The following is a 13,564-nucleotide window of genomic DNA, read 5'->3' on the forward strand; positions in this document are numbered from 1 at the left end:
CCATAATCAAGCTTCCTTTATGCACCGTATAATTACTAATATGGGCCCTTTTGCTGACATGAACAGGAGCAATAAAAAACGAGCACCACTTTTCTCTTAGTTTTGTCTTAATTGGAAAAAGGGTCCACAACTTAGCTTTCAGCAACTCAGAGTAGAGGACACCAAAATTTAATGAAGGTATTTTCCACTAGGCTTTGCTTTAGTCACTTTGTGGGAGGAAAAATAATAAAAGAAATAGCAGTTTGTTAACAAGTGACTCCACTTTATATAAAATATGCACTCCCTGCCTGCTCTTGTCTGAATGTTTGGGTCCCCCAGAAGTTCATATGTTGAAAACCTAATCACCAATGTGATGGTATTTGGAGGTGGGGCCTTTGATTGACCAGGTCATGAGGGGGAAGCCCATATGAGTTGGATTAGTGTCCTTATAAAAGAGACCCAAGGGAGGTGGGTCTGCTCTATTTTGCTGTAGCAGACTGTAATGAACTAGGATATTGCCTCTACTTCTGTGACTGTTTCCTCATCCATAAAATGAGGATAACACTAGTATCTACTTTAACAGCTTGTTCTGAAGACTGATACAAGTGCTCAAAACTATTCTTGGAACAGTCTATGTACTCAGTTTATGTTGACTGTTACCTTATGTTATTATTATTATTAATACTATCATTATGTGCTCTTATCATGAGGACACCCAAACCCAAAGTCACTATTCTCATTCTGAAAAGGGAAGAAAATTGCTAATGACTTGAAAGCTAGAATTATATGGCATTTCTACCCCAAACCTGGACAATGAGTTAAATCAAGTAATGTTGTAATCAAAAATACTTTTTAATATTTAAAGATTATACATTTCCCTATATTTACTACTGTGGTCTATGTGCTATTAACATAAATGCATACCTGTGTGCATACATATTTATTCTGAAGCTGAATAACTTATCTTTAAAAAGTGCTTACTCTTTCTAATGCCATTTGTGGGATGAAGGGAAGTACACATTGAGGTAGAAGAGTGAATTCTCATAGAGTAGAAGACTAGGGGCAAGATATTAATATAAAACTGTTTTAAAACTACAGATTAATGTGATTTGATTCAAGATTCTGGGAAGAAGAATGAAATAGATACACTGAAATCAGAAGGCATTTGAATCTTAGGTACAGTCATTTTTTATCTGGACTATGAAAACTACTGTCATCTTTATACATTTAGTAAAAAGAAACATGGTTGTCTATTGTTTTTTTGTTTGTTTTTCATTTCTTCAAACATCCTTAAATCCTCAAATCTACTAGTACTTGGCCAGATACAGACTTCATTAAAAATGGAATGCAGTACAAGTTTAGCTTGACAAACTCTTGCCCCAGGAAATAATTAAAATCATTCTTTTGTAGCAGCCTATAGAGAAATCCACACCTACAGTAAACCTGGGGGTTTGTGATAATAAAATAACAATGAGCAAAATGAGAAAATACATGTAGCATCTCAATATAGTAAAACAATAAAAATCTGTGTGATACAGACTCACCAAATATTGCAATAGGGATATTTGTTTTGTGTGCTGAGACAATAAAAAAGCAAACTTGGGAACAACTAACAGCAAAAAGAACTTAAGTGCCCCATGGAGGTCAAAGCAAATAGCATGGCTGTCCAATGGGCCGTCTAGATTTGAAGATTAGATCACTTACATCTATTTGCAAACCATGTGCAAATCCTGCTTTGTTCACATACTGGAAAGGAAAATGCACAGGCACTACTCTAGTGCAAAAAGAAACTATTGTGATTACATATCACTTACTTGATCTATTTTAGAAAGTATTCAGTTGAAAACAATATGGACCCCTTCTTCCAGGGAAGTAGATATTGGTACAATATTTGCATGTCAGTCATTTTATAATGTTCATTTTCAGGGCAGTTCTTTGGAAGCTATAGGAAACCAGCTCCTGCCAAAATCTTTTCATAATTTTTCCAAGTTGAAGATTCTGAGAAATTTTTATAGCTACTTCTAAAGTCTCAATTCTAGAAACTAAAAGGGATAATAAACCCTTACCAACAGCACTTTTTTAAAACAAAATTGCTTAAAATAACTTGATAATTCTGTGTTTAACCACATAATTATATATGTGTTATGTGATTTAAATCCATCCTGTCAGATTCTAAAGGAAACATCATAGTGGAAACAGAAATCTATAGACAAAGACAAAAGAAGAAAACAAAAACTCAAGATTCTATGAGATTTTGTAATATGTAGTTAATGGACAATATGCTAGAAAAAGAAGCACATGACCAGTTTCAGGACAGAGTAAACCTGAGGCTGTAGCTGGCACCCAGGTGAATACAGAGCATCACCCTAACCTATAATACAATAATCATATAAACAAAGAGAGTTTTCTAGGATCTCATAATAAAACTTTATCTCCACCAAACTGACTCCTTCCTATCCCAAATTCTTTGTAGAGATTTTGTTATAATTAGTAGGAAAAAATCCCCTAACCAAAAGTAACAACCTATGTGTTTGTTTTTAACTCTTCCAAATGAGGTATCAAAGTTATGAAATTTACCCGATTTAAAAAAAAAAAATCATTCTTGGTCTTAAAGTAGTAACAGAAAGTTGACAATAAGGAGCCCTGAGTCAGGAGAAATCCACACGAAGCCCAAGCTCTTAACTACAGCCCGCAAGCCTTGGGCATCAGGGAGATAAAAGCAACTTTCCACATTCCTGTCCTGCAGACCCTCATCCACAAAGGAAGCTGAGAGAAGCTACATTTGCTTGGGTGACTAAGCCCACTTATTTTATTACTGTCATAAAAACACACAGTAGTCTTTCTCAGTCTAGAAGACACTGAACTGACTGAGGAGAAATGATGGGGTAGATTTTTAGGAGATGGCCACAAAAGAGCTTACACTTAGAAGACTGGGAGGTTATCAGCACTTTCTAGGGGTTTTTTGGAAAAATTTAACCTCGGAACTCTTGCTATTCCCTTACAATTCCTGCTTGTCTCCTACCATTGGCCCCAAATCTCTCCCATATATTGCTGTAGACTCAGAAATACATTCTAGAAAGCCTCATAGGCTGCAGAGACCATGGGGAAGAACTGGAAATGAGAAACAGAAAATCTTGTTATTGCCTTTCCACTGGACTATGTGATCCAATTGTCTGACCAGATGCCCAACCCCACAACTATGTAATAAAAAGAACTGACCATTTGGTGGTCATGAGATGCTACTAGACCAGAGATAGGGAGTGCTCTCATGAGACTCTTGAACTAAAGGATGTTGTCTGTTTGTTCTTTTATTCTCATGTTGAAAAATGCTCTTGTTTCACTTATAGATAACAAGTGTCTTTGCCTGAATTTCAAAATTCTTCCTTATCTGGCGTCTGGGGCCTTTCAAACATCTACTGTCATTCTCCAGAGTGGTTGGTTGTTTGTCAGCCTTTGCATCTGCTGCTTGCTCAGCTAGAGTCACCTGTCTGTGTCTATACCTGTTCCAATCCTACCCACTCTTCAATGATGAACTTCTTATCTTTGTCCTCACTGCAGCCTCCTAAATGCCCCATTAACTCTTCCCTCTCTGAATTCTTCCTGCCCATAGAACCTGCACTAGTGCATACAGGCCATCTTGTATTTATTACTTTGTAAGTCAGCTGGCTTGGTGAAGAAATAGAACACTGTTAAACAGCATTAATATTAGAGATGTCCCCAGTTAAGTACTTGATTGTTTGCATGAGCTGAACTCATTGGCTGGAAATCTCACTTTAGAAATAAACTAGAAATCAGATTCAAATGTCCTGGCATGAGTAACTTAGGGGAGGAGAGACATGGTAGGTGAGGGAAGAAAGGACACTGTGTTCACATCCTAAATGTTAATCAATTGACTGACATGGTGTGTGTCTTTTCCACTGGGACGGTGATAAGAAAGAATTAAAACTAGGCTAGGTGTTTGGAAGTTCCTCCCTGATGTAAATGAAACCAATTCTTGTAGGTAAACTTCCAAGTGCGTGTTTACTGAAGCAAGTGAATAATTTTTGCAAAACTGTGGAGAGTGTATAAGTTCCTAGAATGTTAAAGATTAGCTCAAATTCTTGAGGTTAATGAAGGAAAGGAAAAAAGAAAGAGGATTCTATAGCTGGTTTTGGAGCTGTTGTGTTTAATGTGGAACACTGAAAAGAATTCCAGTATTACATACTAAAAAGAGAGAGTTTATGGACACCTATACATTTACATACTCATCACTAGCTTCCTGTGAAAATTGAGAAGGAACAAGTAAGGCCAATTGCTTTCATTTCCTTAGTTAAAAATATTTTCCCATAATACAAAGTAGAATATTTTTACTAGAGAAATTGAGAAAAAACATATAAAAAGATAGAGAAGAAATGTTATTTAAAATGCAATAATTTGGATACCAATATGTCCTTTTTTATACAAAAATACATATTTAAAAATTTTTTTACAAAATTAAAGTTATTCTGCACATAGTATTATGGCTTGAATAATATATATTAAAATTATTATACTTTGATCAACTACCCATGTTGCATAGGTTTCTTCTAAAATAATATTGTTTTCCAAATTCAATGCATTATTTGGTAAGTAAATCAATTTAGAAAGATGCAACCAAAAAATTTTTAGAAAAGAATTAAGCATTATAGAACAGACCAGAAAATTTCAGAGTACAATGCACATAATAAGGGAATGTATTATTTGTGAAATGTTACTTCAGTTCTATACACACATAAACATACATGAATAGAGTTTATACAGTAACTTTATATGTATACACACAGACACGAACACACACAAAAACATATGTATAATGTGTTGGTTAAATGTGTTAAATGTAGGCAGCATCTTAAAGGAAAGATGAAAGTCACTGCTCTAAAATCTGCTTTTTAATATCTGCACAATATTCTATCAGTAGATATGCCTTGATGTATTTAAGAAATTCACAATTATTGTACTTTCAGAGTGTACTCCACATTTTGCAACTATATGATGCAATGAATATTCTTGTATGTGTGTGAACATCTGGGTTTTCTTAGGATTAAAGTACCAGAAGTTGAATTACTGATTCAAAGTGGTAGATTTTTGAGGTTTTTGGCACATTTTGTCAAGTTCTATTCCTGAAAAGTGATAGCAATTCCTACTCTTATGAACAGTGCATGAGATCACTTATTTTCTTAACCCCTTTCTAACATTAGATATTATTTTTAAGAACTAACCTATTTGGAGGAAAAAGTTATTTTATTGCTTTCTGACTTATACATGGTTATTAATAATAATAGGGCTTCTTTTTGTTTTCTCACATATTTGTAGACTATTTGTATTCTGTTAAAGCTGCCTAAGTCCTTTGCTCATTCTTCTAATGGTGTGTTGCTCTTTTGATTATTTGTTTGCAAAGAACTCCTAGTATAAACCATATCAGATCTTTATCTGACATCAATATGCTGATTAACTTATTTTTGGAGAGTTTACCTATTTGAGGACAGGAGCTTGGTATTTCTGGATGAGATAGAGAGAGATGCAGTCATAACTAAGCAAATGACTATCTTCAAAGTATATTAACTATTAGAGTAGTGGAATTCTGTTGTCCTCCTTGTTCTTTATGGCATATGGCATTTTAATCAGTAATTTGAATGATTACACCGATGGAATTCTGATCAAATGCATGCATAATGCAAATATAAATAATCTTGTTTAAAAGACTGGATAACAAAGAGATACTCCAAAAACTTACGTAAAGTTATAAAGAGGAGCTATACCTTACAAGATGAAACTGAGTGGAAAGGAAGTTAGAGAATAAACATGTACTAAAATGAATAAGTAAATAAAAAAACCAAAAAACTTAGCAGCAAAAGACAAAACTGGGGTGATGTAATCTCAGCACATGAGAAAAGAAATTCTAGGGTTTTCTAGGAAAAATTTTATTTTAAGCCTCCAATGAGTCTACTTTTTGCTATGGGGGGCTGGTGTAGGAAAACGTATGCAATTTTCAGGCTAGATTGTAAAAGCATACAAAGACAGGGACGCGATATTCCCACTCTGTGCTGGTTGGGCCACATCTCAAACACTGTGTCCAGTTATGATTTGGGTGGAAGGACTATTGGTGAACTGGAGCAACGTTCAGGTGAGCAACTGAGATGGTGAAAGAACAGGAAATTATTAAATGAGAAAGCATTAGAAGTCCACCTTCCCAATGTAAGCTTCACTCAGATTCAATTTGATAGTGAGTGATTTCTAAGGCATCTTTATCAAGTTTTTAAAAAAGTATTCAGCTTAGTTTTCATAGACCTATCTTTTCCTCATACATTTCAACAGCTTATATAATATTTTAATAAAATATGTAAGTGTAAAATGCAATGAATTGAATGATAGGTATGGGAACAAACACAATGGACTCTTACAATTTAACTGCTGGTTGTAGAAGTGTGGGGACTTAACTGGAGACTAGCTTCTCAGCTGTGACATTCGGTGTGCCTTTGACAGTCACCAGTGCAGAGAGCAGGGAGCACTGGTTTGTCGAAGGCAGTGGTTTTCATAGCGTGGCCTTAGAACCAGCAGCATCAGCATCACTGAGAATTGGTTAAATATGAAAAATTTTTGATTGGATTCCATCAGAAAATGACTTAATTAGACTTTCTGGAACGTGGGGACCATCAATCTGTGCTATAATGAGCTAGCCAGTGATTCTGATGCAGTTCAAGTGAGAACCACCGATGTTTGGCAACGAGAGGTCAGGTGGGAATGCTTCTATTTAGGTCATGATCTTTAAACTGCATTGGTCTGAGATGCTTATAACCAATGCTGAGCAGAAAGAAAGAGAGAGAGAATGATTCCAACGGAGTGAGGTCACAGAATTTGCATTTTCCAAGCTCCTGGTGATTTGGAGGTATGGGGAGTTGGACCACACTTTAGAAAAACAATAAAGTAGAGAGATTTTAACTAGTGGAAACAAACAGAAAACCTGGGCAGAGTTGATGCAAATCACACCTTTGAGTAATTCACCAGCTGTCATCAACGGTTTGCATTATTATTCTGCATGGCTCCAGGCAGCAGAACTGGGGTCAATACTTGGAAGTTACATAAAAAAGTGGTCTATACAGAAAATAAGGGTTTTCTAAAAGATGAAATGGACTGCCTCTGTTGTCGAAGGTTATCTTATTTCTGGAACTTAGGAGCTGACACATGCTGGATGCTCACTTGTCATTGAGTCTACAGCAGTGGTCCCCACCTTTTTGACATCAGGGGCTGGTTTCATGGAAGACAATTTTTCCATGGACTGGGAGGCGTTAGGTTCTCATAAGGAGCATGCAACCTAGAACCCTCACACGCACAGTTCACAGCAGGGTTCGCGCTCCTATGAGCATCTAATGCTGCTGTGGATTTGATGGGAGGTGGAGCTCAGGCGGTGCTGCGAGCCATGGGGAGCAGCTGTACCTACAGATGAAGCTTCACCTGCTGGCCTGACGCTCACCTCCTGCTGTGCGGCCAGGTTCCTGACAGGCCACGGACCAGTACCAGTCTGCAGCCAGGGGTTTGGGGACCGCAGGCCTACAGAAAAGATTCATGCAATGGGCTGAGGATTGGACCTGGAGGAATACAGGCCTCTAAGTTCCTTCCTTTTCAATTCTGAGACTTCAAAACTTTCATCATTCTCAATATCTCTGGGAAATACCCTGAAGACTTAAATTTTAGAATCAGAAAAGAAAGACTTCCCAATAATCTTTCCTATCACAGATAGAAATATGTTCTTACTAGATATGAATAAGCATACTTCAAGTGAGCAATCTCACAAAATGGGTGTTTGTAATTCCCCTTTGTAGTAATATAAGCTATAGCTATCGAGTATTCCCCCCCTCCTTTTTTTTTGCTGATTAAATATATGGGGGGGTGGGGAAGATCTCTAATACCCAAGTAAGATCTGCATGACTTGAAGAACCAAAACCACAGGCGAACTTTATATTTTCCAGAAATAATAGAGCAGTTTAGAGAGTGGCTTTTAAATTTCCAATAACTGCCGCAGCCTATTTTAGTAATGGTCTCTGCTGGTTGAAATTACAGGTATAATTAGTGTATTCAGGATTGTCCAGTGTTTGCTACTATTATTCTTAGGTACTGACCATTGGGGGAAGAACAACAACAAAAAAACATGACAACAGCAGTCATCAAAATGAAGCACACAATGCAGGGGGCATGAGATTTTGCCCATCCTGGCTGGCTGCATAGCATCTGCCAAAGCCATATGAAAAATATGATACAGTATCTGTAGATATACACCTAATACATCCATGCTTATAGATGCATGTGATTTATATAAAGATTTCTATTGTATGGCTATTGTAAACAGCCTGTTTTAGTGTTACTGCCTCTAAGTACTAGCTTCCTATGAGCAGTGGCTTTGTCTTATCATCTATGTGTTCTCAGATAAAGAGCAAAGTGCCTGACCCCATACTAGGTGCTCAATAACTGATTTTTGTTGGATAAAAGAATCCATAGTACCTGAACACGTGGGTGATACTGGTCTACAAACTTGCCACACAGAGCCCCCAGGATGGACTCCAGCTGAGGTCTTATAGCCACTAGCATAAACCCAAGGCTTCATAGTCATTAGAACAGTACTCTGGGAAATGCTTTTGAAAGGTTTGCCTCTGGCATACATAGCAGCAGGGGGAATGTTTCCCACTGGGGCTGTCCGTCTACTCAGCAGTCTGCCGCGTTGCTTAGGAAACCCCCAGGGTTGCATTGGCTATTCCATGACCCAAACCCACTATACAATCCACAGTTTATAGAACTTGAGTGGCAACTTAAGAACTAATGATGCTACCAGGGAAAATGAAGATACATTGTTCCAACTAAATTAGGCTACATGGTCTAATCCACTTCACGCCAATCGATTTACATCATGCTGCAGGGGAACGACAATTGTTTTCTCAGGCAAGTTATCATCGCAACCAGTTTCAATAAACTAAGATGGATAGCCATGTTATCTGCCAACAGCAAAATAATAAATGAGATGGGTTTCAGGACTGTAACAGAAGAGGAGAAAATAGCTCGTCCTTGACTAGACTCACTTTATGTGTTTGCTGGTAATATCTACGGCGGGGAAGTTCAATGACCAGTTTATAAAGTATTTTCACTTATGGTGCTGTCGGAATTTTTAAAGCAGGGTTTATCTATATTAGTATATCTGTAATCCCAAGCAATGAAATCCATAGCATTCAACCAGAAAGTAATGTGCACAAAGTTTATCTTTAAGGTAAGTTCACAAGGGCAGAGATATAAAATCAAAACTTTCCCTCTCACAGGTTCTCACTCTGTTTGTATACCATGTGGATGTTTATGTGAAGCAGAAAATCTGCTTCATTATGACGGGAATTTATGTAAATCGAGGCTCTGCCAGCTCCATGGAGGTCTTCCTGCACTACAACTTCTTTAGTATAAATATAATCTAGAAAATGGCCTTTATGAATACTCTACAGTTTCTCTCTACTTCATTGTGATAGAAATTGATGTCAAGGGAAATGAAAATAAGGACAGACAGGCTGTCTTTTTTTAACCACATATGAGTAGTATATAACCTGTTACAGAGTCAAAACTTAATATATGTTGATGAATGAATGATCTAGGAACAACTATAATGGTATATAAAAACAGTGATATACATGTAGCCTATGGGTGGCTCCAAGGCCACCAGGTTGGTTTTCTCTACTGGTGTTATTCCTGGTGACCAAACCCAGTGGAAAGTTTATAAGTTTTCTTTTTTTAGGTGCTCCAGGATCTTTCCAACGTAGCTCATTTACACCAATGTGCCTGAAAGCCAAAGAGCAAAGTCCAGTGGCCCAACCGGGAGCGACCTGGCTCAATCCTAAACAGAACGTAGGTCTGGCCCAAATGTGCCCAGCATGTGCAGTCGAAGGACTGTAGAAGCAGATTTGATGCTGCACTGCTCTGCTCCTAGCACGACTCTGTGGCTGGGCTGGGGCTGTATTCACTAAACTGGAAATAGGTGACTGGTGACTGGCGGCTCCCAGTTTACAGACTTGGGATCATTGGAGTATGTAGGGGAAGTTTCATACTAGATTTCACATTTAATAAAAGCCAAATTAAAAATCATTTGACCAGGGGCCAGAAACAATCCTTAGAGTCTTTGACAATGTTTTAAAAAACAGTGTAAGTCTCCCAGAAAGTGACTACACTTCTCCACCGATTGAGGGCCAACTGGTGGGGGAGGTGTGTCATTAATGTGTAACATGAGTGGTTTTGTGAATTAGGAATCTGGAGTCTGATTCCTCCCTGCCAGAATAAATTATTTTCCCCCTGTGTATGCTCTTGCATTAGGAAAAAAAAGTAGAGAGAGAGAAAAAGATAGATACCTCTTGACTTATAAATTTGTATTCTATTTAACCAAGAAATTCAATTTTTTATAAATATATTATGAGAAGAAAATAGGCATGTAACTTGAAGGATGTTTATCATACTCTGATCTATAATAGCAATGAATAAATATATAAGGAACAACCTCAATGTCCATCAATTAGAGGATTAGAAAAATACATTAAAGAGCATATCCATTCAAAGGAATTTGGGTGGTGAATAAGTAGAACCATGTAGAAGAATACTAAATGACCCGGAAGAGATTTATAATGCAATTTAAGTCAATAAAGCATGTTTCAAAAACATAATTAAATATAATTCCAGGTCTTAAGTATTTGCATAAATTTGTGCAAAGTGCTAATTGGAGCTATGTCTGGGTAGAGAGATTCATCTATAAACGAAGTAACTGAGGTTCAGCAGTTTAAATGATTTTTTAAAATTCACATGGCAAGAAAGTGTAGAACGAAGTTTCAAACCTAAGTATAAACACATCAAACTCCCAGGCCTAGGCTCTTTATACCACATTTTATTGCTTATACCCAATCTGCATACGTCCGTATTAACCAGAGACTCCATAACGGACTTAGATAAAGACTTTAATTCTATTTAACCAAAAAGAACATTCTAAAAGACCTAAGTATTGCATATTCCTCATTTTTAATACTTCAAGTAAGCTGGAGGATTTATATTTGTTCCTATCAGCCTTTAAACCACTGAGTTATAGAGTGAAATACAGATTTGATCCCAAAAGATCCACTGATTTCACAGCCAACCCAGACTTTCTGTTAAAACTCTCTTACAGAGTCTCCACAACTTCTCCTGGTCATTTGTCGAAGTTTCCAGAGCATCACTAAAGAGCTTAAGGCACCAGCACCAGGACAGAGGGGCTGGAACAGCCAATGAGGCCATCAGATCTTTTCTACTGCTTCTTTTAGAGCCTCTGTAGATAACTGCTTTCATTGAGACAGGGTAAAAATATTTCCCAAAAGAGGTTAGATTTCAGTGAACTTCTGGGAGTTCAACATTTACGTTACCTAATATTCATTTCTACTTTTCTATCCCAGAGCCAGGCTGATTTAATTTTCACTTCACACAAACTAAAGAGAGGAGGAGAGTCATGCAGCCGGCACTTTTATGGGTCTTGACTGACATGTGGCCCAGGGCCCCTCCCACCCTGGTTTTCTCTTGTCTCGTCTCTGTTTCTCTTTATGGTGCGTGTGGCAGACAGATGTGGCGATATTTTAACAGCTGGAGAAATGGTGTCAGATTTGATGATTGAAAGCAAGAGAACAATTTTCACAATTAATAAAGCATAAGAACTTGGTCGAAAGGGAATAAGGTCAACTTGTAAGAATAACATTGAAAGGCATGAGAGGACATTTAGTAACCCTTGAGAGACAGACCTTAAGAAGACTTCTCTGACAGCAAGAAAAATAAAGAAACAAAAGAGTAAATAACAGGAAATGAGATTTCTTGAGACAATGAGCCAAGGTGAAGGCATTACACTAGTGTGAGTGATTCCTATTCCAACCGTTCGGGGTGTAATAGAAAGAAGAAGAGTAATCTATAAAGAGAGATGGATTTAAAGGAAAAAAAAAGAAAATTGCTTCCAGTCCTGGCTCTAGCACGCAACAAGTAATAAATTGATGAAGTGACTGCACCTTACTGTTCCTTGATTTGTTCATGTGTGAAAAAGAAGCGACACCTTCCTGACTGCCTCCCAGCACTGTCATGTGTGTAAACAACAACGACAAAACCTACAAATAAACGCACAGACAGGAGTGGATGCCCATGGAAGATTAACAATGCATTGCAACCCTTAGGTATCTATTATAATTATTCTCTCAAGTGCTGGCAAGGGTTTATCAGTCTGGGTGTTGGGAAAAGCAGTGATGGCATTTTTATGACCCAAGTTACAAAAACAGTAGGCTGGAACATGTAAATCAACTTCCTAAAATAGGCACAAACTGGACTCAGACTGGACAGGAGCATATCATCAGGTGGCAAGGTTTATTTACCTTCCATCAGTTGGGAGAGTATCAAGGGGCAGGGTGGATCAGTGGAAATAGAACTGGGGAACAAAATAAATTTGGGACCAGTGCCGGCTCCTTCACTAACCATGTGACTCTGGGAAAATAACATTCCTTCCCTCTGCCTTCAGGTTTCTTAACAGAAAAATGGGTAAAATAATGGGTATAATAATACCTCTCTAGCAAGGTAAGTATATGGATTAAACCGGATAATACTATGAAGTGCCCAGTGTAGAGCCTGGTATGCAGGTGGTACTCAATAAACGTGAGTTGTTATTATCGCATTTTCTCAGTTCCTTTCATAGCCTACACATCCATTTGTCTGCTCTCCCTCTTCCATTTCTTTCCTGGGTACTGTCAGTCTTATAGCCTGTATCTACCAGAGCCGCCTAAGATTTTTCAAAAAATATTTATGTAAATTACATCCTTACTCCAATAAGTCTATCCTATTATAATAAAGTCACTCATTCTTTATCTTATGTTGAAATTATTTCATTGATCCTATAAAGATGTCCTATAAAATTTAGTATGTAAACACGTAGGATGCCTGACACAACTGCTGACTCTTAACTCATTACAATATGGAAGAACACTGAACAAAAAAGACATTCAGAGAAACTTTCTAATTTCCTCACCCCATTTCTTCAGTGTAACACCAAAACCAAGTATTCAGTGAAAATATTACATTTTATTTTCCTGGGTGGAAAAGGATTAACACTAAACAATTGTGTCTGAAAGTTATTACTACATTATATATGTATGTATGTGTGTGTGTGTGTGTGTGTGTGTATGTGTGTGAATGTTACTCAACTTCTCTTTTAAAAGAAGGAAAAGCCTTTTTTATTTCCCTTCTCCTAAAGAGGGTGGTTGGCCTTCCTGGTTTAGTGAAATCCTACTTATCCACTTAAATGTGACTTTTTCTGGGAATTCTCAGATTACATATGGGCCCTCCCTCCATACCCTAATACCAAGTAGAAATAGTTTATCTTTCCCACGTACATCACAACGTTATGTTTATACCATTGGGTACCTTTGCAATCTAATCTATACCTTCTCCATGTTCCGAAGACATAGCACAATATTTGGAATATGGTGGACACTTGCATGGATTTTGATAGAAGGTGTGGATGATCAATCCTCTCTTCCCCTTATTTCCTATTCGTTCT

At 37.4% G+C, this 13,564-nt stretch overlaps 1 protein-coding gene across 3 annotated transcripts in view; it reads right to left on the reverse strand.

Annotated features, from left to right (window-relative positions):
• RGS7 (regulator of G protein signaling 7) overlaps positions 1 to 13,564 on the reverse strand; it is a 401,788-nt gene that overhangs the window by 2,483 nt on the left and 385,741 nt on the right. The gene's annotated exons all lie outside the window — the stretch shown is intronic.

This window comes from Microcebus murinus, chromosome 19 (genome assembly GCF_040939455.1).
Source record: "Microcebus murinus isolate Inina chromosome 19, M.murinus_Inina_mat1.0, whole genome shotgun sequence".
Taxonomy (NCBI): Eukaryota; Metazoa; Chordata; class Mammalia; order Primates; family Cheirogaleidae; genus Microcebus; species Microcebus murinus.